Below are 26333 nucleotides of genomic sequence, written 5' to 3'. Positions count from 1 at the left end.
TTGCTACTGCTGTTCTTAATTACTAGCACGTCACCCTAAGGTCCCAGGGTGGGTTATAACATTGAACCTTAAAGTAAAATAAATGGCACTACCTATCACCCTCCAGATGTTTGGGACTCTTTGTTTGAGAGTGGTAAGTGCAATACTAGGACCGGGGTTCAAATCCCGACTCAGGCATGGAGCTGACTGGGTGTGGCCTTGGGCCAGTGGCTGCCTCTCAGCCTAGCCTACCTCACAGGGTTGTTGTGGGGGTTAAACGAGGATGGGGAAGAAAAGGTGGGATATAAATGCAATAGACAAAATAAAAATAAGCTCGAATCACCTTTGACCACTGGTCATGCTGGCTGGGGCTGATAGCAGAAGCCTTGTCGCAAACCATTGCTCCGTGCACAGAGAACCTGTATCATGTGGTGGCTGACATGCTAGTCATGTTAACCAGGGAGAGCTGAGTTCAAATCACTGCTCAGATACCCAGAAGGATCTGGTGGAATGCTCTGTCACAAGAGACTAGGGCCCTGCGGGACTTGACATCTTTCCGCAGGGCCTGCAAGACAGAGCTGTTCCATCACGCCTTTGGCCAAGGCATAGTCTGACCCCCTCCTTCGGTAGTCCTCACAGAATTCTAGCCCAATGGTTGCCATTAATTTGATTTTGAATTGATTTTAGAATGAATTGATTTTAGAATGAATTGATTTTAGAATGCTGTGTTACTTTTATTGTTGTTAGCAGCTCTGAGCCCGGCTTCGGCTGTGGAGGGCGGGATATAAGAAATTATTATTATTATTATTATTATTATTATTATTAACAACGCAATTCACATTGCCATCTAAAGAAAGCCCACCTCACCTATGAGAGCACACAAATACACACATACACACAACCATCAAATCCAGAGTCTAAAACGACCTCACTAAAGTGCACCCTTGCTTGATGGGGTTACATTGGGGTGTGGTGGGGTTAGAGGGGGAAGGGAGAATTCAACTCCCCCTTTCTGAAGGATGCAAAGCACCCAGCTCTAGCAAAAAAGGCAGCCCAGGGTGCGCACTACTTGGTCTTTCCACCCTACACAAAGCCCAGGGCTAACATCCTCCACGCCTCCTTCCCTCTCATCTCCCAGGGCTGAACAATGCCCCACAATTGGTGCATCTGCAGGGAAACAGACGCCTATCACTCCAGCAGCTTCTTGGGAAGAGACATGGGGGAGGGGGGATACACGTAAGATAAAAACCAGGTCACCAATCTCCAGTTAGATTAGCTGATCGCTCTGTCCACTCTGTGTGCTACAGCTAGCGTGACATGCTAGCATCACAAAGGAATTCTCTCCCCGCAAAATCCCAAGAGTGCTGCCGGGGAGATGCATGTAGGTCCAACATTAATGATGCTGTCCCACTCAGGACATACCCTCCAACATTTTTCCGCTGAAAATAGAGACATCCCATTTCATAATGATCATTTTACTATTTATACCCCACACATCTTACTGGGTTGCCTCAGCCACTCTGGGCAGCTTCCAGCATATATAAAAACATAATAAAACATTAGAAAGGCTTCCCAATACAGAATTGCTTTCAGAAGGCTTGGGGGTCGGAAAACTCCATATCCTCCAACATTTCTCCAGTGAAAATAGGGACATTCTAAGGAAAAGCGGGACATTCCGGGGTCAAATCAGACGGTTTTTCTAAATCAGGAGCATCCCTAGAAACTAGGGACACCTGGCAGGGGGGTGGGTCTGACAGGATAATGTTGTTGGTTTTTTTTTGGGGGGGGGGGTTGAAGGATCTCCAGTGTGCTGCTCCTTTAACATGGAAGAGGTTGTGTGCTTCTGTGAGACGTCTTTTCTGACACACAGCAGAGGGCTGAACAACAAAGCCATACAGTTCAGTTCTTGTGTCTTTCAATTCTTCATCATGCAAATATTAATGAATAAGTATTTCAATGAAGGTCTCCTTTCACAGCATAGGAAACCCTCAAAGCAAGCAGTTCTGCAACAGCTGCACAGCAGATACACCAGAACATCTTATCAAGCTGCACAGATAATGCCAGGGTCACTTATTTTTCTGATTATTTCTGGCTATCACTGCCGAGAGAACTCTGAATCTTTGGCTTACACTAGATAAGTTCATCCAGAGTCCTGGTAGAATTTGACATATGACAGTTTTTTCTGTGCATGTGTGAGTTGCCATATTCTGAACAGCAAAAACCCAGACCCTCACCACATCTCCATGGGTCGCTCCCTCCCTGTGGCTGACCCCTTCCTCACGCAACTGCTCGCCCCCTCCTCTCCTCCACTCTCTTACCTTTGCTGTCTTCGGTCTCCTGCTCAGGAGAAGATGACCAGCCCTAGGTGACTGTGGACAGCCATGTGAAGCCTGCTGGCCACTGGCTCTTGAGGTTCCCCACAATCCTTAAGAACACAGTGGCTAACCAGAGACCCTTTAGAGATGGTGCAGGACTCCAATTCCCATCAGCCCCAGCCGGCATGGCCAATGCTCAGAGGTGATGGGAGTTGTCACCTTGTCAACAAAGGTCCGTATAGTAAAAGCGATGGTTTTCCCAGTAGTGATGTCCGTATAGTAAAAGCGATGTTTTTCCCAGTAGTGATGTATGGAAGTGAGAGCTGGACCATAAAGAAGGCTGATCGCCGAAGAATTGATGCTTTTGAATTATGGTGCTGGAGGAGATTCTTGAGAGTCCCATGGACTGCAAGAAGATCAAACCTATCCATTCCGAAGGAAATCAGCCCTGAGTGCTCACTGGAAGGACAGATCCTGAAGCTGAGGCTCCAATGCTTTGGCCACCTCATGAGAAGAGAAGACTCCCTGGAAAAGACCCTGATGTTGGGAAAGATGGAGGGCACAAGGAGAAGGGGACGACAGAGGATGACATGGTTGGATAGTGTTCTTGAAGCTACCAGCATGAGTTTGACCAAACTGCAGGAGGCAGTGGAAGACAGAAGTGTCTGGCGTGCTCTGGTCCATGGGGTCACGAAGAGTCGGACATGACTAAATGACTAAACAACAACAACATCCAGAAGGCGACAGCAGCATATGAAGCTAGCTAATACTGAGCCACACCATTGGCCCACCTGACTCAGTATTATTTGCTCTGACTGGCCGGGCCTCTCCAGGCTTTCAAAGCAGACACCCTGCCAATGAGCTATGGTCTAGGGCTGGGTGTTCAAGTCCATATCGGTTTCATAGTTTTTGACCCGGCAACATATCGTGAATCATGGTGTGTGTGTGTATGCTATGCAAAAAAAATTGCAATGTGGGAAAAAGCATGAAGGCAGCCAAAACCTCTCCATAGCTCCATCCTTATTTCATTGTGACATTTCAGTATATCACGAGGTTTAGCTGGTGATATATGACGAAGTTGAAAATCAGATATCGCCCAGCCCTACTGTTCGCCTTTGCGTAGTTCCACCCTTATTTCAGACATCATGCTTTATTGGTGTATTACGATATTTACCTGGTGATATATCATCATGTTGAAAACCATATTATTACGCAGTCCTACTAGGGTCCTTCCCATGCTCACCATCCCTGTTGCAGTGAAAGAACTATGAAACTCTCTCCGACAGGAGGCAGAGATTCAGACACCAACTTGGATGGCTTTAAAAGAGGATTCACGGAGGATATGGCTATCAGTGGCTCCTGAATACCAGTTGCTGGAAAACGCAGGAGAGGAGGCAGCTCTTGTGCTTGGGGGTCCTGTTTGCAGGCTTCCCACAAGCATCTTGTTGGCCACTATGAAAAAAGGACACTGGAATAGTTGGGCCAGTGGCCGGATCCAGCAGGGCTCTTCCAATGTGCTCAGGAGCTGTAGCACAAGACACACCCACAATCTGCGCAACCTTAACAATTCTTGGCCGGCCCCTGCCTCCTTCCTTGGCCTCCATTCTGCTTTTGATGGATTGTGCTCCTACTAACCATGCCAGCCCCTCCTCTCCGTTTGTCCTTCCGAGGAGGAAGCAGCAGCCATCCCACTTACCCCCTGCCTGCGTTTCAGGCTACCAAGGTCAGCTGGCTCCTACGGGGCTCTTATCGAGAGCGGAGCATGCAGAGGTGGGAGGCACACACACAGATGGCCCTGGAGAGAGCTAATGGGAGCGGGCAACCTTGCCAACTCTAGCCAAGGATCAATCCATCATGGCCCAGCGTCCGCCCCCCGCCGCCGTCTCCCTGACCCACTGATAAGACGGATCCTCCTCTGCCCTTTTCCCTCCACCTCTGCCCTGAGCTGTTGCTGAAAGATCCGGCTGCCTCGCTCACAGCTCCCCATGAGACACTCTGATCAGGAGAAGCAGTGAACCCAAGCTGCAGGAGCTAATAGGTTTGGCCTCCTCGCCATCTCAATGATCAGAAAGCAAGAAAGCAAGAGGAACAGCCATAAAAACTGGCTTGTTTCCCCACCCAAATGTTGGTGTTTCTTCTGCCCTTGGATAAAGTAGTATTCCCTACCTACCTTCTACCCCAAATCCCTGCTCAAGCATTAAATAAATAGTTATCAATATCAGTTTTCCTACAGAGCACATTGCAGAGAGAATCTACTGCAGGGAACCTCAGGTTTGGCAGGGGTGGATGTGGCCCTCCATGGCTTTCCATCTGGCCCTTGGAACCTTTCCAACACATCTTGCCTTGCTTTGCACCTCTAGTGTTTTTGCCTGGCTGGAATTTGTCCACAAGGGTCATCTAGCCTGACCCCCCACCCCTGCAATGCAGAAATCTTTTGCAGGGGTGGGGGTCATTCTACTGACTGAGCTATCGCAGAGGCATGGAATAATTATTTCCCTGAGATATTCTGACAGTGAATTCCGTACACATCCCTGCCCTTACAACCACCCTGCTGTGGCGAATCAGCAATAACCCCATGTTATAGGTGCAGGACACTGCAAAGTTGTGATGCAGCCAACATGGTTTCACAGGTGAGTAAAGAGTGGAACGCAGACCTGCCAGGACCATATCTAAAACAAATGTGCCCCAAGATCAGTTCAAGCACTTGTTGTGCTAAGGAGCTGGAAACAAAAGTGGGGGGGGGGGGCAGAGGGGGAGGGCTCTGCCCCAAGGAATATACAAATAAAACAGGTAAGAAACACAAAGAAGGGAAAGGGAAGTAGCTCAGTGGCAGAGCACCTATTCCACATGTAGGTCTTGTGGGTTCAATGCCTGACATCTCCAGGTGTAGCTAGAAAAGACTCCTGTCCCCAATCCTAGAGAGCTTTTGCCAGTCAGGGTAGATAATATGGAACTGGATGGACCAAAGGTCTCACTCAGTATAAGACAGCTTTCCTAAGTTCAAAGTAGTCAGGGAAGGAATTTTTCAATTGTTTTAGGAGCGGGGCAAGGATACTAGCCCAGCCACAACAGGCAATGTTTACGTCAGAAAGTGGGGAAAGGTGGGGAAAGGCTGTAGCTCAAGTGGTAGAGCCCATACTGTGCATGCAAAAGGTTCCATGCTCAATCCCTGGTGTCTCTAGATAGGGCTTGCAAAGTCTCCTGCCTGAATCTCTGGAGAGCCAACAGCAGATAATGTCAACAATGGTCTGATCTGATAAAAGACAAGTTCGTATGTAATGCAATGGAGCTCATAAAAACCTAAGAGACAATGAACTGTGATGGATAGAGTGCTGAATTTAGACCGGCGGGAGGCCTGAATTCAAATCCTTGCACAAATGATGCTCACTAGGAGTCCTTCTCTCTCTCTCTCTCTCTCTCTCTCTCTCTCTCTCTCTCTCCCCCTCCTTCCCTGTAAACTCTTACATCATAGGAGTGTTGAGAGGATAAACTGGGGAAGGCCTGTTGCATTGCTCTGATCTCCCAGGAAGGAGTGTGGCATTTAACAACAGCCAAGTGAATATGGAACTTTATACAGAGAGGTAGGAAAACCTTGTGGTCCTCCAGAACCCCAGGGACTCCAACTCCCATCATCCCTGCTCAATGGGGCATTGATGATGGGAGTTGTACAATAATCCAGCAAAGCATCAAAGCTACAGATTCCCTCCCCTCCCTGCTATAAAACACAATGTTCTGTCCAGGACTTACAGACTTTGACCTAATCACAGGCCTGCCTTTGATAGTATTCAAACCCAGCACTGTTATCATTCACTTCAGGGTATAAAACAAGCCCTCTATGTACACAGCTGCGTACTGTCGGCGCCCCAGGGGCCTGGGAGCCTCGTGCAGGAGGCTCTCCCCATATAAAGTGGGATCGATTGACCTGTCAGGCTGCAGCCGCGCAACCTCCACTAATTGGAATCGCAAGAGGCATGCTGTGGTGCCTCTGAAGTGGCATCAACACAGAAATTCTCAGCCGATGTCTCCTTGCTCTGGAGAGCAAGAGGACACCGGTACACAGAGAGCAGGGGTTCTGGAAGTCAGCAGAGTTCTCAAAACGGGAGGCAGGCCCAAGGAACTTTTTTCCAGCTTGAGAGCCACATTCCCTACAGGACCACCTTCCAGAAGTCACTTCATGCCAGCAGAGCCAGAGGCACAAGTGGCCAGGGCAACAAAAGCAAGCTTCTTGCTTTGTAAAAACGCACACCACTTTCTGCACACTCTCACACATTCCTCCATCCAGACAAGCAAACAGCATTGTCAGACGACAGGGATGCCGTCCAAGCAAACCAACCCTGTTTTCACAAGATCCAGAGTTGCAGAATATATATACCATATTTTTCGCTCTATAAGACACACTTTTCCCCTCCTAAAAAGTAAGGGGAAATGTGTGTGCGTCTTATGGAGTGAATGCAGGCGGGAGGCTCTGCTCAGTGCTCCCTTTAAAGAGCCCCGTGGAGCATGTGTGTGGCTCTTGGGGGCTTTTCCCCGAGGAGGGAGAAGGGCTGTGCAGAGATCCCTTGTGCTGTCCTGGCTTCTGGCTTAGCCGCGCGCAGCCTCTTCTGGGCAGGGGGAGCCTTCATCCCGCTACCCGGGAGAGGCTTCGCGCGGCTATATCAGAAGCTAGAACAACAAGAGGCTATCCGAGAAGCCAGATCCCTCTTGCTGTTCTGGCTTCTGGTATTCAGAATATTTTTTTTCCTCCTCCAAAAACTAGGTGCGTCTTATGGTCTGGTGTGTCTTATAGAGCGAAAAATACGGTACTCTTAAGTTCAGGTTTGAGTACGCCTCGAGGGGCAGAGGCATTACAGCATCCAACCGCACCAATCCACACACCCCTGGGCAGCATTTATCCATCCATCCCTATAGATGGCACACTCAGTCTTAGGCAGCCCAATACAGTGGAGCAGGGATGTGGTACTCTAGAAGTTCACAGGCTCCAAATACCCCATCGGCTCACATAGTCAATGGTCGGGGTGATGGGACAATCCAGTGACACTGGATCCAGTGATACTGGGTTCTCCAACACTGCATTAGAGAAGGGGCAAATGTCTGGCCCCTAGGATTCTTCCCAAGCCAAACAACCTCCTCAGCCACACACCCTTTTCTCAGGCTACTTCCCTCACTGACCTTGCATCACATTCCCCTCCAGTGTTTTGGCTTGCCTGGAATGTGTCCTTGAACACTGATAATGACTGTCATGTTCCTGCTGGGGAAGGAGGCTGAGGGGCGTCCAGAAACAAGCCTAGTGTACTGAGATAATGTTAATGTCCGTGGCTCCTCCCACTTTTCCCTCTAGCCCCGCCCTCCCCTCCCATGCAGTTTGCAGAAGAGAATGCAACCTTCAAACTGATAAAGGTCCCCCACCACTGTATTAGAGGAAATAAGCAATGAGTGTTGGCCAATCTTGATTCAAGAAGCTGCCAAGAGCCTAAAACTCTGTCCTGCTCACCACAGCAGCTGCCTGCGTTTATTTGCATGATTCATGATGAGCAAGAGATGCCAAGACTTGCCTGTGATTTGTTGGTCATGGTCAACCAGAGGCAGGAAGAGCTGGGCTGAGTAACTGAGCAGGGCAACAGAGCAGCATCCTGGGACCACTTGCATCCCTGGAGACTACATATATATTATACCTTTAAATAATTAGAATGCCTAGAATGAGATGCTGCTTTTAATTATTAGTAGACCCCTGCAAATAAAAAGGAATTAATTTTTGAGAAGTGCCAGGCTGGCTATGGGGAGAGGAAGGTTCATTTTCCACATCACTTGAAAGCAGCAATTATAAATCTCTCTGAAAGATGCATCTCCCCAGGCTAGCAACATTTTCCAAACTCCAGGAAAGTAGGCTGAATGGCAGAGAGGGCGACCATAACCCCCCTTTTTTGGTATTTATACTGTAGGCTCATTTTTTTATTTAAAACACAAATAAAACCTGCCCCCTGCTGTGTTTAACATCAGAGAAGAAAAGAAACAGAAGAGCAGGAAGAACCTTGTGGGTCATGCATCCCAGTTTCACAGAACAGCAGGAACTGGAGCTCCCTTGGGTAGCATGGGAAGATACAAGCATCCCATGGCTCCCTTCCTAGAGCCTGTTTTGACTGTACCTGTTGGGATGGACCAGGACTACAGCTCAATGGAAGAACACACACAGAACATCTCAGATTCAGTCTTTGCCATTGCTGGTTTAATAGGGGATGGAAAAATCTTCCATCTGAGGCTCCCAAAGCAGTGTTTCCCAACCTTGAGTCCCCAGAAGTTCTTGGAACTACAATTCCATCATCCTCATCAAGGATGCTAAGAGATATAGTCCAATGACATCAGGGGATCCAAGCTTGAAAGGGCTGCTTCAGAGAGACCTCCTGTCAGTCAGGAGAAATGTATTGGACTAGATCAGTAGCCAGTGGAGTGCTCTCTGGATGTTGACTCCCAACTCTCATCAGCCCACGGCCAGACAATGGTCAAGGATGATGTGCTTCCAAGAACATCTTGAGGGCATTATGCTGACTACCTCTGAGCTAAAAGGAGAAATATTCCAACTTGGTGTAAGACATCTTCCTATACTGAGATACTGTACACAGTGGTACCTCGGGTTAAGAACTTAATTCGTTCTGGAGGTCTGTTCTTAACCTGAAACTGTTCTTAACCTGAGGTACCACTTTAGCTAATGAGGCCTCCCGCTGCCGCTGCGCCGCCACACGATTTCTGTTCTCATCCTGAAGCAAAGCTCTTAACCCGAAGTACTATTTCTGGGTTAGCGGAGTCTGTAACCTGAAGCGTCTGTAACCTGAAGCATATGTAACCTGAAGTGTCTGTAACCATAGGTACCACTTTACTAAAAGGCAAAGTCTGCCACTGGTCAGAAAACAGATGACCAAGTTCACCAGAACGAAAAACCATGGATTCAGTAAAATACGAACATAAGAAGAAATTGCTGGACCAAGCCAATGGTCCATCTGTTCCAGCATCCTGTTTTCATAGTGGTCAACCTAATGCTTGAGGGAAGCCTGCAAGCAAGACCTGAGCACAAGAACCCTCTCCCCTCCTGCAGTTTCAAGCAATTGGTTATCCTCCATTAATCTATTTAATCCTCTTTTAAAGCCATCCAAGTTGGTGCCTACTGTGGGAGGGAGTTCCATAGCTGAACTATGAGCTGTGTGCAGAAGTCCTTCCTTTCATCTGCCCTGAATCTTCCAACGTTCAGCTTCGTTAGATGTCCATGGAAGAAACAACACGTTCCCCTGCCCACGTTCTCCATGCCGTGAATAATTTTATAAACTTCTATCACGTTATCTTTTACTCATTTTTTCTCTCAGCTAAAAAAGTCTGAGATAACAGTGCAGCTGGGCTCAGTCGAAGGCTAAACAATGCCAAATGGAAGGTTTCCAGTTGCTTATAGCTCTTCCTTTTGAGGAGAAGCTCTGAGCAGCTTAGAAGCTGGCATCCTGTGCTTAGATAGCTCAGTTGGAGGCATCATGATGCTGATAATGCCAAGGTTGAAGGTTTGATCCCTGTATGGGACAGACGCATATTCCTGTGTTGCAGGGGGGTGGACTAGACTGTGATTCTATGATATCTGATATCCTGCTTTGCAAGCTCTGCTTAGTCCCACAATTATTTACTGAACCCACAAACTCTGGTGTCAATTGGATATAAGGGGGGCTGCCTGTGTTTTCTGCCCCCAAAGCTTATGCTCTGGGACCTGAAAGCAGCTATTTTCACACTGCGTCTCAGTTTGCCCACTCTCAACTATCTCCCCCCCCCCCCAACACTTTCAGCCACAGGAAAATTTTGGGTACACTGTCCTGTGACTTGAGAGGCCTCGTGTGTGAAACAAATCTGCACTCTGGAAGAAGCTTGCAAATGAGCCACGGAATTAGCTAACGTGGGAACGTTGTAAATTCTAGATGTTGTAACACTGTAAATTCATGACTGTGCAAATTCGCCGCAACCTCACCGTCAGAGCTGCTATGATTCCCTCCTTCCCATAATTAAGTAACAATTGCACCAGGCATATAATGTATAGGTTACCAGGCACTGGGATAATCAATTCCATGATGTGTGCAGCACCAGATTAACAAGCAGGGAATTCTAAGGGATGGATTGAGCAACAAGTCTGAAATCAGTCCAGGTTTAACAGACTTCTCCACAACTGAATCAAACTGTGTTGGTTAAAGGAAATGCAAAACACAGAAAATACATCTATATTGGGTATAGAATTCAGCAAGCTGAGAATCTCTGCTTTGAATTTTAAAAAAGGAAGTTTGTAAATTCTTATGTTTTGCTTTGCAGATTGGAGAAGACTCATCAGCCCTCCTATAATCTTCTGTTTGGGAGAACCAAAGACAGAAAAAAACCTCTTGTTGATACAGGAGATTGTATTTCAGTGTTGTGGGCTCTTGAGGGTGTGTGATCAACTGCAAAGTGTTCAGTTAAAATAAACTTTAGTTTTAAAAAAATCACTCTAAGATAAGATTTGAACTGACGGCCCGCAACCTGACAGTTGGCCTCCCTCTGTCTTCTGAGGTTTTACAAGGCATTTGCCCAGACTTTTTCAAGCCAATCTTCCCTCATAACCTTAAGGACTAGAAAGTTGGCAGTGGTGTGCTGCTGTTCTTTTTTCCTTTAGGAAAAAAAAGACACATTTTAGGATGTTAGGATGATGAAATCTGTGCCTAGCAGAAATTTATCTGCTTGGCAGAGGAGTGACAAACATGTGCAGACTTTCTTTTTAGGAAAAATAACCCCCAACATTTCTAGGCAGCATATTTCATTAGTGGACTTGAATGTGGACGTCTCCCTATCCCCAGCCAGCCTTCCTGTCATTTAAGACCACATTTTCCCTGTGCTATTCCACAATGGATGCAGCCACTGGTCATCTTCCTTCTTCCCTATCCATTTTTTTAAATATCTGGATGCTTATGGTGAGACAATGAAGCATGGGGGTTAGGAGAGCAAGAAGCAAGCTGGGAAAGTCCCTAATTTCACACTAAATTTGACCTCACACAACATCCCTACCCCTCCTTTGGTAAAATGAAGATAATCCCATAGGACTACCTCACAGGGTTACTTTGAGGATTGCTCAGAAAATGCAGATGAAGCAATCTGAACATTCAAGAAATGTGTCAAATAAATAGCAAGATTCTTGTCATTCCATTTACATCCCGCTTTTCTTTCAAGGACCTCAAGGCAGTGTACATGTTTCTCTCCCGCTCCACTTTTGCAGCATTATTATTGTTGTTGTTGTTATTATTATTATTATTATTATTATTTGAAACAACAAGCCTGCGAGGTAGGTTAGGCAAAGAGAATGTGATGAGCCCAAGGTCAGTCAATAAGCTTTTGGTTTGAACCCTGGTTTCCTAGGTTCTTGTCAGAAACTGGAAGGACTGTACTACATTGCCCTATAAATGACAGCTACAAATCTAGTTGAAAACGTAAGATCTACCAATGAAGCTCCATTTCAAATTCTGTCTCCTGGGGACAGTTCTCTACCAAAAAAAAGCAGGGCCTTTTCAGTGGCTGCCCTGGAACTTTGGAACTCTATGTTGCAAGTTGTCCATTTGGCTCCCCTCCCTTGTCAATTCATATTTCTAGGAGGGCACTAGAAGACTTAGAAGACTCTAAGCACTCTTAACAAACTACAGTTCCCAGCATTCTTGGGGGGGGGGGAGCCATGGCTGTTCTAAGTGGTATCATAGCGCTTTAAATGTATGATGCGATTGTAGTCTTGGTCTCACACTTGAGAGTGACAGGGTGCTGGAAGCATGCCACCGGATCTCAAGAACTGGCTGCTGCAGAGATATGGACTAAAGTTCCCTCTCAGCTCTCGATTCGTGCCATTCACGTCTCCCTCCATCCAGACCTCCACCGTGCACGGCATAAAAAATGACGGACTCCCAGCATCCCAGGGAGACTTTGGCTCTCGAGCAACACTAACAGCGACCCAAATGCCAGGAAAATCAATCCCTCAAGATCCCTCTGTGCTGCGATCATCCCCTCTGGAAGGAGACCAAGATAAAGCCTGCCCTGTGACTCAGATCGTCATCTTTGGAGCTGAACTGAAGCCACACGGTCTTGCCAGCCGCAGATGCACAGCTAGCGGGCAACAATTGCTTTGTTGCGGTGTTCCGAAGCTCCTCTCTCCCACTTCCCACTTCTCCACCCTGGGCTCCGCCAGCAGGGTACTAGTCCATGCCGCACGTGCCGTGGAGCCAGCGCTGTGCCCTCGTCTGCAGTCCTGTCACATCCCCGCCTGAAGCTTGATGGGCCGCACCTGGCATGGCAGAGGAAGGCGACGTACAGATGTCCCAAAAATGACCGCATTTGCAGCTTCAGCTATAAATAACACCCAGCAGGACAGCTGTGCGTCCAGCACATACCGAACGAGACACAGCCGGCTTTGAGAGGGCAAAGCCAACATCTGTGCGATGCAATGAAGACTGAAGCCACCAGAGGGGGAAAATAAAAAAGAGGCAGGAAAGAGATGGGTTGTTTTTTAGTGAGAAGCAAAGCTCCAGCCACAAGAAAAGAGAGAGATTAGGAAGCCTGAGGCCTGTGGACTCAGAAACAAGCACAGCAAGAAGTGGCACAACCGCACCGGCATGAAAACACGTCAGAGTTCCCAGAATGCATCTGGCCCCACGCTAACTCCAGAAGCTAGCAGTAGGTGACTGGCAAGTTTTCATCTAGCGCCACGGCAGAGGTTTATGGAGGGATTAGCAAGGATTCGATTCCCCTCCCCCTGCAATCATATTTCTTCGTGGAAGCCTTAGAAATAGCCACACCCAAAATCAAGGTTGGCTCAAAACATTTTGCTGCCTGAGGCAAATGAAAGGATGGTAGTTCCCCTCCATCTACACCAAAGCTGACTGGACTGACAGCTGAATTTATTGCAACACTGGTGAGAGGGCACTGGTCTCTTCTGCATCTGAGGACAGCAGGATAGCTTAAGGAAGCAGAGGTCAAGAGGGATACCCAGCTGTGTCTCACTGCCACCCCTCAGGACCTGCCGCCTGACTCTGCCTAATGTTAGGGCCAGCCCTGCCTGAGATGCAACATCAACAGAAGAAAAAAAAAACCCAAGGGTTAACCCTATATACGAATAGCAGTCGAGGTCCATCACTTGACCTGTATTGGTCGGAGGACACTGAGCCCAGACAAACCTCACACCTGTCAGAATGAGAGCTCTACAGGGAAAGGGCTGTACCTTATTGGTGGAGTATATGCAGAAGGCCCTGGGGGCAATCTCCAGCCTCTGGGGGAAAGACCCTTGCCACTATGCCTGTAAACTTGGGATTCAGAAGCAGGATTTAAAAAAGGAGATGGGCCTACGGAGGCCACAACTGGAGAGCCAATCAAAACCTGTCCATCCCCACATCTGGTGATGTAATATGCATTAAAGCCTTGAGTGGCGAAGGGAAGCTATTTGTGACTGTGTGGCCATTAATAACTTTCCTCCAGCCCCTCAATTTCACACCCAAACAGACTTCCTATTGTATTCAGAGACACTTGCTGGCTGTTTCGGAGGAGTGGTGCTTGGGGACATCTACCAGCTGGGGAATCCGGGGCTTGCCTTTCAAACGCTTGACATCCTACCACAAAACAACCTGCTGGCATCAGATGCTACTGAAGAGCGAGTGACAGGAGATACCTGAGCTGTCAGCTCCTGGATAAAGTATAGAAGTAGCGCTTCACACAATACATGAAGCCCTGAGGTGAGGCCGGCGGGTGGGTATCAAATGGGGACTCCCAGCTTACGAGGCCCAATGCCTTATTTCCTACACTGGTGTGCCGTTTCCTCTGCAAAACCCAGCAGACCAGAGTTCTTCCACCTTGGGTCCCTAAATATCACAACTCCCACTATCCCTGACCACTGGCTGAGCTGGCTGAAGCAGATGGGAGTCCAATCACATCTTGGGAGACAAAGTTGAAGAACTCGGCAGTAGACTGGGTTGTTTGCTTTGAGGGCACCACCAAGGCTGCAGGACCAGCCTGCTAGAGAACCTGGTCAGCTGGCCACCCCTGTCCCCAGCCAGCTAGGTCCTATAAACCCCCAGCCTCAGCCCTTCCTCCTCAGACTGTGTCGTTTGTCTCATGTGTGAAGACTCAGCCAAAGTTCGTGTTTCCTTGGACCCTCTCTGGTTTTGAATATCCATCTGCCCTTGGTCACCCTGATCCTCCACTGTAGCTTTTCCTGCATTTGATCTCACCTATTCCGGACCATGTAGTGTTGTGGCTGGTTCAACTGGACTGACAACCAACCCAGCCCAGTTCTACAGACTGGCTGCCTATTGGCCTATCCCTTGTCAATGCTGATGCACGACATGATGAATTGCTCTGGATTTGTCGTCACCAGTCCTGTATTGCGTTTGATGTGTACGTTGTAATCACCCATATTTTCTCCAGCTCCTTCCTCTCCTATTTACAGTTCTGCTTTTAACACTTGGGGGGGGGGGGGAATGTAACGTACGATGAGCGAATCTGTCAGTTTCCATTTCTCTCAGTTCCTTGGTTTTCTAAAGTTTCGCTTCCCCCTTCTCGACCTCTGTTTACCAACTTCATTGCAAAAGCCTGCATGGAAAATCCTAATTGTGGGTGCATTTTGCATATGATGTGCATTTTGGCAAACATGTTTCTCCATTGTAATGCGTTTCTGCCATGATTTTCCCTAACTGGGGGCACACTTCCCCTTCATATAAAAAATTCATTATTACTACTACTAGAGAACTGCATCACAAAATTCATAGAAGGGCGAATCTTGAAGGGTGGCTGCATTTGGGTTGGCATGTTGGTTTGAAAAAATGCTAATTAGAGAGCTTTGCATGAAAACGTGATCCAAACTAATCCTGCCCACCCCCCACATCTATACTACGAGGAGACACTTCACCAACTGGACATACACTGAATTCTACCTAAATAATCGAATAGAGGCGCTTGGCCCCATGCCCACAAAATGCAAATCCCATGGCAAAGCTGCTGCCTGGGTGGCACCACAACTGCAAGAGATTCCCGAGCTCGGCAAATTTCAGATGCCATTGAGTAAGTGAGCTGTTTTCCCCTCCTCTATTATTTAATTAGAAAGTAGCACGTCTCTTGCTGTGTTTCCCCCATTCCCCTCTGCTCTAATGGATCTTGTTTTGCCTCATGCAGAATGGCAAACAGATGTAAGAGTATACACACACACACACACACATGCACGCACACACAGCCCCATAAACAAACATTGCTAAGGGAGGGGGCTGCAAGCCATAACACCAGGTGCTAAGCACCTGCAGAACAGGAAACAGGATCCGCTGGATTCGGGTGGAGGGGCTGTAAGTCTGCAAACGCATCCCATCTGCTGATGCACATCCCAAGCAAAAAATAAGCCCTGCGAATGTGCAACTGCACCGAAGCACATTCATCCCTCATCCCCCCCCCCTTTTTCTCTCTCTCCTCTTCGGCTTCTTCCCACGCTTGAAATTGAGATTGCAAAGTCCTAGGGGCAGGGTGCTGTCTTTTTGTGCTCTGTAAAATGAGACTCACACCAATGGTGCAGTATAAAACAAAGAAAGTAATGAGTTATTACTACTACTACTACTACTAATATCATAATTATTATTATTATTAACCTGCCCTTTACCCTAAAGTCCTAGAGAAGGTTACAATAATTTAAAATAGGGTTTAGAACAGTTCAAAAACTTTCAATTAAGAGTGCTGTTAGGAGACCCCTGTTCCCACGACAGAGCCACAACTCCTAGAAAGGCTTAATAATCTATCCCTCTTCCCAGGGAACTCTGGGAATTGTATCTGTAGGAGGGGAACAGGCATCTCCTAACAATGCTCAGCATCTGTAACAAACCACAGTTCCCAGGATTCTTTGGGGTAAGCCATGAGTGTTTACCGTGGCACCATGCTGCTTGAAATACACAGCGAAGAGGGGGCTTTTCTCTGCCCCACCCCTTCATCTTGGGCCTAACCCACCCATGGGGGCGCACCCATGCAGGCCAGAATATCTTGATGACACAGCACTGTTGTGCCGAACCTCTTTTCGCCTGGGGCTACAGCTGTTTCACTGAAGCGCAGCCAATGTCTGTTCCCTCCTGGCCTCCTCTGCAACCTCTCCCTGCTTATCTCCTCTCTCTATCTAGGTTTGTATGCCGCACCCCATGGGGTGCTATCTTGCTTATTACACAGCCCCTGTTTCCCTGCAAGAGAGCGGGAAAGCAGCAGACAGAAGGAGGCGAGGTGCCACTGGCTAGATCAGGCCTGGGAAAGCAGGTCACTCGGGAGCTAGATCTTCCGGTTCCTCCTCTGACTCAGCTCGGGTGCAAGACGATGCCCGCGGGAGCCTTCAGTGTTGATTAATGGCAGTGCCAAAATAAAATAATAACCATGTAGCAAGCTCCTGGGTGAGCAAGGCAGAATGAAGCCTGGGACACAGCTTCCAGACTTCGCCAAGGTCACTGGCGGTCCTGAGCCAAGGAACAACGTTCCAAGAAAGGCTGCTTCTTCATGCCCACTAAAAAAAACATTTCCCCCATATCTCCTATCCATGCTCCAAGCACCAGCCAAGCCATGTCTGCTTGCACATGGGATCTCAGACGAAGAAAAGCAAAAATGCAATGGGATGGTGCATGTTTCCAATGAGATTTGGTGGGTTTCGCTCAGGATCTGACAGATGCAGCTGGGTCAAATTCTGCTTCTCCCTCTCTCTCCCCACACGGCAAAGTACCAAAGCAGGCTTTGCCACAGTCTAGGCTTAGCAGAGAGCTGAGGCCAACCCTGGCTCTCCAATGGGAATACCTTTATGATGCACAAGTTTCCAAACGCTTGCTGGGTTCATTCATACACTACTCATTTAGGCAAACGCTTAAAAATGTTGCCCGCTTTTGAAAATGAATGATTCAATGCTTGTCCAGTTCTCAAGCTCATTTCTCCATCAGCCTCAGCAGAGAACCAACTATAGAAGATGAGACAAGACCACACTGGTTTGTTCTGGTTCCAACCAGTACTTGCTCCCCTCCAAGTCTAGACATTTGCCTCTGGCTGCACCAGGGCTGGTGGGTTCTAGCAAATCCCATGAGAAGCAAAACACACACATGTTCAATGCTATCCCATAAACAATGGCATCTAGTTGTATTTTTGGAGTGTGCAAGGGAAAAAACACACAGTTGTCATATCAACAGAGTTTTTTCTATATTTAAGATAGTATTTCCACATCTACTGATCTACCAAAGAAGTACTGCACTCCAAAGGAATCTGCTGTAGATTTCTAGCTCACTGGAGAGGATTCTGGGGGATTGTTCAAAGGGCCTACAATCTAACCCAGTCTAAGTTAGTAGCTGCCACCATAAGAACTTAAGATGAGCTCTGCTGGATCAGACCAATGGCCCATCTAGTCCAGCATTGTGTTCTTACAGTGGCCAACCAGGTACCACAATGAGAAGTCCACAAGCAGGATATGAGTGAAGCAGCGTCACTCTCTGCCTCTGATAATTGAGGCGACAGGAAGCCATGATGGGGAGTAGCCCAAGGATAGCCTTTATGCTCCATGGATCTCCTTTTACACTTGAGCTCATCCTATTTAAACCAAGAGCAAAACCTAGACGTTCTACATCTGCAAGGATAACAGTGAAAAAGCTGTATTTTGGACAGATAGGTCCCTATTACTGATCTTTACATAGGCAAACCTCTGGCGAACTTCCAAAGAACCTCAAGGCTCAGCAGAATACAGTTTGAAATCCATTGGCCAACTTGGAAATTGACCAACTGAGCAGACAACTCTTAACAATGAACACGCAGAAACACATGAAAGCATTTTATGTGGAGCCAGGACACTGGCCCGTCCAACTCAGCATGGGCTGCCCCAACCTTCCTCTACCTGCTATTTGTCAAATGTTGTTGGACTCAAGGATGATGACGTTGTAGTCTAAGAACATCTAGGGGGCAACAGGTTGCGAAAGGCTGGCCTACTCTGATGTAGAGGTTCCTAGGGTTTCAGCAGTCAACAAACTTCCCAGGTCTGTTACCTAAGAACAGGGCTCCCCAAACTCGGCCCTCCAGCTGTTTTGGGACTACAACTCCCATCATCCCTAGCTAACAGAACCAGTGGTCAGGGATGATGGGAATTGTAGTCCCAAAACAGCTGGAGGGCTGAGTTTGGGGATGCCTGCCTAAGAACATAGGAAGCTACTCTATACTACAGTCAGCGCACTGAGTGCATCTCACTCGACATGGGTGGCAATGACTTGTGGCAATTCTCTGGGGCTTCTGGTGCAGGGGTCTCTCCTAGTCTTACCAGGAGATGCCTGTGATTGAATCTGGACGCAACACAGAAGCTCTATCGCTGAGCTGCAGCCCTTCTGGCAAAGACACAAATTGAACCAGAGAATTTCTATGTGCAAATCCCAGGGATACCTAATTTGGGCTGGCTGGAGGCAACCTTCTGTTGGCTCCTTTTGCCATCCCTTCCCACTCTCACCATGCATCAGTTTTTGCCAATTCCATTCCTCAACCCGAATCCTAGTCATCCTCCAAAATTGTCCTCCCAACCCTCTTCTCTGGACTGTAACAACCCCCACCAATTCCACATACTGCATTAGTGGCTCATCCTCCCTTGCTGGCCTGGCCTGGGCTTGCTGCTCCTTGTCCCACCTCCCTTCACCTCTGCCCTGTCCATCTTGCTTAACCTTTAAGTCCTCAGGGCAGGACTAGCATCATGTCTGCATCATACTTAGAGAACCTCATGAAATTCAAATGGAGCGCAGGAGATCATTACCTTTGGGCTTTGCCCAGAGGCTCCAGCTCCTGCAAACATGCTGAGACAAGACGATTGATGGGGACAGACTATCGCCAGCACCTAACACTGCTTCTCAAAAGCTTGCCCTGGCTGCCATTATACTATCAGGCTGGGTTCAAGGTTCTTCTATTAATTTAAAAAGGTAAAGGACCCCGACAGTTAAGTCCAGTCGCGAACGACTCTGGGGTTGCAGTGCTCATCTCGCTCTATAGGCCGAGGGAGCCGGCGTTTGTCCGCAGACAGCTTCCGGGTCATGTGACCAGCATGACTAAGCCACTTCTGGTGAAACCAGAGCAGTACACAGAAACACCGTTTACCTTCCCGCTGGAGTGGTACCTATTTATCTACTTGCACTTTGGCGTGCTTTCGAACTGCTAGGTTGGCAAGAGCTGGGACCGAGCAACGGGAGCTCACCCCGTCAGGGATTCGAACCACCAACCTTATAATCAGCAAGCCCTAGGCTCAGTGGTTTAGACCACAGCGCCACCCGCATCCCTGATTCTATTAATTTACACGGCCCTTAGTAACCATTCCAGATCTCTTACATCCCCATTGAATCACTGAGGCCTTTGGGGGAGTCACTGTATGTGGTCCCCCATTGCTCAGATGCATGGCTCCTAACCAGTGTTAGAAACTCAATATATATAAGCTAGACTCCTTAAACTAAGGCTGCAGTCAACAAAACATAATGCCTAGTTGCCATTTGGAGGCAAAACAGCTCTAAAGCCTTATTTTTCAAATGATGGGCTGATTGTGATTGATTATCAGTTAAACATCTGGCTAGTTCAGATGACAACCTTGAGCTGGGTTAAGAACTTTGAGTACTTAAAGAAGAAGAGTTACTTTATCCAGGGACAGTCCACCTATCCTAACCTCTTTTTGCTTAATGGTGACTGCTCCTGCTCATGTTGCACAGAAAAAGCAATGTGGTTCCAGAAATTCCTTCTGACTGTGCAGACAAGTTATAAGTGATAGAATTCTACATTAGTGTGTGAAACAGTGTGCATTAGTGGCGCTTAGGATGCAGGTGGCGCTGTGGGTTAAACCACAGAGCCTAGGACTTGCCGATCAGAAGGTTGGTGGTTCGAATCCCCGTGATGGGGTGAGCTCCCGTTGCTCAGTTCCTGCTCCTGCCAACCTAGCAGTTCAAAAGCACATCAAAGTGCAAGTAGATAAATAAGTACCGCTCCGGCAGGAAGGTAAACGACGTTTCCGTGCGCTGCTCTGGTTCGCCAGAAGCAGCTTAGTCATGTTGGCCACATGACCCGGAAGCTGTACGCCGGCTCCCTCGGCCAATAAAGAAAGATGAGCACCGCAACCCCAGAGTTGGCCACGACTGGACCTAATGGTCAGGGGTCCCTTTACCTTTACCTAGTGTGTGAAATCAGTCCAGGTCCAAGGATCCCCAGATGGTGGAGATGTCAAGTGCCATCTTGGTGCCCATACATCTTCACTTGGTCTCAAAGTGGTCAAAAGACTGGTGCAAAATGCACCTGGCGCCTGGCTAATTTCAAACACTGCTCGTATCTAGCAGCACGGTGGGCTCAGTTCTCAGGAACGGTTGAGGTCAGACGGGCCCTGTCCCTGTTGAACTTCCAGTGCTTACTGAATAATTTGTTTAAGAATAACCAGTTGGATCAGGCCAATTGCTCATCCAGTCCAGCTGTGTTCTCACGGTGGCCACCCAGATGTCTGTGGGAATCCCTCAAGCAGCACCTTCCTCCAACAGGCTTTTAAAATGTCACCTCCTCTGTCAACATCCAGACTGTAAACTCGTTGGGGCAGGGACCTGCCTTCTGCTTATGCCACGCTGTAAAAGCCACAGCACCAAGATGACATAAATAACCATCATCTTCTAACTGAGCTCAGTGCTGAAAGTTCCCAGTGACTCCCTGACAGGAACACACCCCACCACTGTCACTGACAAGGCCTGGTGTTATTTTGACCTCTGCATATTAATCAGGGATTAACATGAGGTGGGGATCAGCCCTCAAACCTGTTTTACTTTCCTCAGCACTGCCCTGGAACATGGGAAGTAATGATGATAATACAGGATGGACCCTGAGCATGTGCAAAGTGCCTTTCCGCATACCAATCAGTAAGCAAAGCTGGTTCTTTTGCTGAAAATTAAGGGCACTTGCTTCCAGGCAGGGCTGTGTTCCAGCATCTCTCTGAATTAACTACTGATGATAATCACTTATGGTTTGTTCAGGAACTTGAAAGAGTGTGTTTATTTAGTGTTGGAGCCCAGCGTTTTCCCAAGGCTCCAAGGAGGTGACAATTTCCCTTGTGCTGCTTATAACAACTGCAGCAACAGCAAACAACTGCCACCTTTCCTTGCAAGGCCCTCAAAATGATGGCCAGGGAAACTGGGGTGAAGAATTCCACTCTCCCCTGCAAGATTGCAAGTTCTTGTAGGAGCTGGATCTGAGCTCTGAAGCTCCAAGGGTTAAGGCTAACTGTTTTGCTGGGTCAGTGGGACCCATCGGACCCCCAACCGTGCACACACAATGCAGAGACAGCCTGTTTCCCTTACTCAGCACATCTCATGCCCAGGCCTCACCACAAGCCTCTACTTGTGTTGGAAGGGATGTGTAAACCCAACTTCAAAGGAGGGAGGAGGGGAGAGAGGAAATAAATGCAGCTGTCAATTGAGTCTTACAGTCCAGGGGAGATCCTAGCTAGAAGGTCCTTTTGGCTCAAAGTGGAACACCTATGCAGGAACTCCAATCCCATCTTTTTTAAAATATCTGGAATCTGCTTTTTGCCTCCATTCTACCATTTTACTGCTGTTGATGATGAAGTTTTCTGCTGCGCATGATACTGGCTTTTTTAAATCTCTGCAAACACAGGGACCTTTTTGGTTTTTGCAGGCTTGTTCCTAAATTCCTAGTGCATCACCTATACCAGGATATTCACTGATATTATTATTATATTGTATGGTTTTCACAGAGTGGCCCAAAGCAACTTCCATTAAAACCAATTGTAATGTAGGATGGAGAGGTGCAGACACACAGTAGAAAGTGGCGGTGTAAGTCACTTGGAGATCTTTTAGGTAACAAGCGATTGGTAAGTTTAATTAATTGCAAGAACTTTGCTGTGATTTCTGCATTGCAGGGGGTTGCAGTGATGAAACTTTGCCCGCCCCCAGTCTTGCAAGTCTATGAACAGTCCACTGTCTCTCGAGACAGACAGAGAAGTCATCTTCAAAACCATCACACATTCTTAGACAGACTGTTGGTCTGCTCCGAGTGCCATGAACAGTGCTTTCCCCCATTGTACCCATTTCCATGACCGGCAAGTAACAAAATTTTTCCTCTTTTTTAAAAGCTTCTTTTTAAGAGCATCGCGCCCAGCAGCCCTGAGCGGTTTGTCATCTTGCACCCCCACCCCACTCCCGGATGTTTCAGAGTATTAAATAGTCAGACCTGCGTCTCGAGTCATCCAAACGTGCCACAGCCTGCTATAAACTCTGCAAGGGAAGGGAAAGTACGCGGGTTGCATCATAGATTGTAGAAGGCAGATCCGCAATGGGTACTTGAGCCGAGCACACTAAAGGCACATTTACGGAACAGGATACAGTACTGCTTTTTTTTTTTCTTAAGGGGATCTTCCATCACTTTTATGGCATATATATATATAGATCCCCTTTATTAGCACAAGAGAAAAAAGCAAATATTGTAATAAGGAGCGGCAGGCAAAACCGATAAGTAGTGAGAGTAATATATCTATATCCCCATATTAAAGGGATGCATATGAACAACATGAAAGATACTGCGGAGAAAACACTTAAAGACAGCCTGATGATTCCATTGCAGCCCGTCTGGTAAGAGAAGGCAGATTCACTCTGTCCAGGGCATCAGGCCAGGAAATAAGGGGGGGGGGGAGCAAGGTGAATTAAAAGTGTGTGCTTTTGACCTGGGAGAGAACTGAAAACAATAATCATGCACTCTTAAATCTCTTCTCCCTTTCCCCCCCACTCCCTAATGTGCAAGATTTCCACACCACAAGTTTCATCATATGCATATAAGCATCACCTCCCTGCTACTGTTAACTGCTGGACACCCCAGCTGCAGGAAGTTTCCAAAGCAAAGGTCTCTTTCTCCTCAGCTGCTAGCACTAGCTTTTCTTGAAATACAAGTGGGGTTCCTCCCACCGCACCCCAGAATCAAGGAAGGGAGCTAATAGATGAGCCTGCTATATCATAACCAGGAAATGCCATAGAAATATATCATTCTGCTCCTGAGACCAGATGTGGTCTTAACTGCCCTTGTGAGCTAAACTGCCACAGACATCAGCATCTACGGTGCTCTGAGACACATGCCAGAATGAATGAATGCTCAAAGTGGCACAATGTGGACTAGCATGATGCTGCAACACAGCCACATGAGGCCTTTGGAGTAAACCTTCTGTCCTCATCCACAACTGAAACAAAAGCCTAAGGAAGTGGGATTTATTTTACTATCAGAATACAAACTACACCTTTCTAATACATAGGTATAAAACAATTGCTCACCTAAGTAACTACACTTGCTCACAGTCACTCTGTTAGCTTTGCTTCTCCCCACTTCTCTCTTCTTTCTCCCCCACCCTCGCCTATCAACATTTACACTGTAGGCTCCTTGGGGCAAGGACTTTTTCCTCATATAAAACTTACAGCACCATGTATGTGGATGGTGTTGTCCAAATGCAAAAAAAAGAAAGAAGAAGCAGGAGATTTGGGTGCTGGGAAGAGAATTGAAGAGTGACATCCATGACTAAATATGGGATAGATGCATTGTAATACTTTGCTCCCATCAAACTCTTGGAATGCATATCTGCAAGCAGAAACCTCTTCACTTCAAGATTCTGCAAATAGCTGTGTGAAAACCCCTGAGAACTTTATTCGAATTTAACATATGCAGTTCAATTCCAAGTGGCATTCTGGTCCCAGATATCCCATTCAGCTACTGTATAGATAAACCAATGCGTGTGTTTGAGTAGGCAGATTTCAGTGAATTTCTTGAGCCTAGGAAGCAACAGTTAAAAGCTTTTGGAACACAAACATCACACACTCCCCACACCACACCCCCACTCTTAAACACACAATATTCCCGGAAAGCATGCTTGCATAATATTGATTCTTTTTCCTTGGCAAGGAAGTTGGGGGGGGGGGAGAGACAGAAAGAGAGAGATTTCAAAACCGTGGGTGCATGTGCTAAGTATTTTATTAAGCTACCAAGACATAAATATATATATATTTGGAAAGTAAGAGCCCACTCAAGATTACTTCATGGATTTGATTCCATTCACCGAAGTTTACAGAAGAAATGTGCTGAAGTTTTGGGGAGCATGGAGTTAGAAGGGATCCCCTCAACGCAAATTCTGACAACACCAGTGTCTCACCTGCTGGCCTCCAGTCCTGAGGTTCAAAATACTTTTTAAAAAAGTAACCCTACCTAAATCATCCACCTGCCTCTGGAAAACTAACATCCACTTTAGAGGTCCATCACATTCCCAGTACCCCTCTCTTCAGATTTTAAACTTATGATCCGAATCCTCTTCTCCCGCCACAACTCTGGGATTGGGACAAGAAAACCAGCTTTCAGAGCAGCCTCTCTTTCAATGCAAGGAATACTAGGGACTAGCAGCTTTAAATCCTCTATGGAAGGAGTTCCAAGGCAAAGACTCCCTTTCCATCATGAACACAGCTCGTTCCTGGGGATCACCTCCTATGAGATACTGTTATGCCACCTTGCTGGCCCTAGGTGAGAAAGGATGGGGTCACTACCAACTGCTGTGTGCTTTGAAGACTCTGGATCCCACTTCCTACTCTCCCCGTAGCTTCCGCCCATCCTCAGGCCTCAGTTCAGCCTGCCCCCTGCTGTACCAGCAGCAGCAACACCGCTACAGAGAGCCAAGCCAATAGACCTCTTTGCCAACTGCCACTCCGGCGGGCACCAAAAAGCCAGCAGTGAACATGGACTCGGAACAGGCTCCCACCACAGCTTTCCTCTAGCGACCCAGCTGCTTGCAGAAGGAAAACCCCTCTGGGTTCTCCGGCCCCTTGCAAACTGTGGGCACTCACTTCCCTGCACATTTCTGGAACTGAACACTCAGTGGTAGCAGCAGCTGTATCCTCCCACAGCATCTTTCCCCTTTTATTGCCCGCTGCAGTGCTCCCTCTCCAAAAGGCAACCCCTCCCACTGCAGCACACACACACACACACACACAGCCCCTTCCTACCCCTGCAAGACAAGCTGGGCATGGCAGACCTGGGGGCAGTGATACACACACTTGCACATCTTCCTTGCAGGGCAGCCAGTTGCCTCCACAGCCCAAAGAGTTAAACCTCCCAACAAGACCTCCCCCAAAAACCACACTTGGATTTCCTCCTGGAAGACGGTTTTCCATTAAGGGCGCTGACACCCAACAGCTTGGACTTCCCGTTTTTTCTCCAAGCCTCTGTCTCCAGCCTCCCCAGGAATCATCCTGCACAGCCACCTTGTGTCTTCTCGGGATGTGTGTGTCCCCCCACCCCAATCCACAACTGGATTAACCCACTGCGTGCAAAGCAAACAAAAGCACAAAGAGGAGGTTTTTTTTTCTCTTTTCAGTTGGGGAAGAGTGGGCAAGCTGGGTCAGCTACCCAGCTGGGCGCAGGAAATTAAAAAGAAAAAAAGACAAGATCGTACCAAGAGACAGCACCTTCCCCTTTTCTGCTTCCTACCAAGAGTCAGGCATAAAGGAGAGAGTTGCAGGAAAAGGGTGTATATTAGGGCATCTGTACCCTGCTGGCTGGGCATCTATCAGAACCAAGACGTAGTCTGTCAAGGGTGGGCAATGGAAGAAGAGCAGCATTCTCTACCTGACGCTTTGGACCCAGAGGAGATCACACCTAGGGCGTTGGAGGGCACAATGCTGGAGCAAGCTAGCCTTCCCAACTGCTGCGCTCTGGCAAAACCAGGGTAGCACTCGTGCCCTGTAAACCCAGCAGGTGAAGGGAGCTGGTAGTACCTCAGGTGGCCAAGACTGGGTTTTTATTTAAAAAATAAACAGGCACTGGCTGGCAGGAGCCAGCCTGGCACCCGCTGGCATCCAATGCCCAGCGTCTTTAATACCCCTTTCTTTCCCCATGCCACCAGGACAGCTGCCCACCCTCTCGCCATACTCGTGCCACCACCATCACCTGCTCCAGACCGAGGCAAACCTTTCCTCCAGTTGCCCAGCTCAACTTTCT

The 26333-nt window shown here is 47.8% G+C and overlaps 1 protein-coding gene and 1 long non-coding RNA gene across 7 annotated transcripts in view; one reads left to right on the top strand and one right to left on the bottom strand.

Moving 5' to 3' along the window:
• The window catches only part of LOC308464377, a 532762-nt gene that overhangs the window by 466597 nt on the left and 39832 nt on the right, over positions 1-26333 (top strand). The gene's annotated exons all lie outside the window — the stretch shown is intronic.
• Positions 1-26333, bottom strand: part of NECTIN1 (nectin cell adhesion molecule 1) — a 197376-nt gene that overhangs the window by 169708 nt on the left and 1335 nt on the right. The gene's annotated exons all lie outside the window — the stretch shown is intronic.

The sequence above is a fragment of the Podarcis pityusensis genome, assembly GCF_964106645.2.
Source record: "Podarcis pityusensis genome assembly, chromosome: 15".
In the NCBI taxonomy this organism is placed as follows: Eukaryota; Metazoa; Chordata; class Lepidosauria; order Squamata; family Lacertidae; genus Podarcis; species Podarcis pityusensis.
Note: the sequence above shows the minus strand (reverse complement) of the source record. Positions and strands in the feature narration are given on the sequence as shown.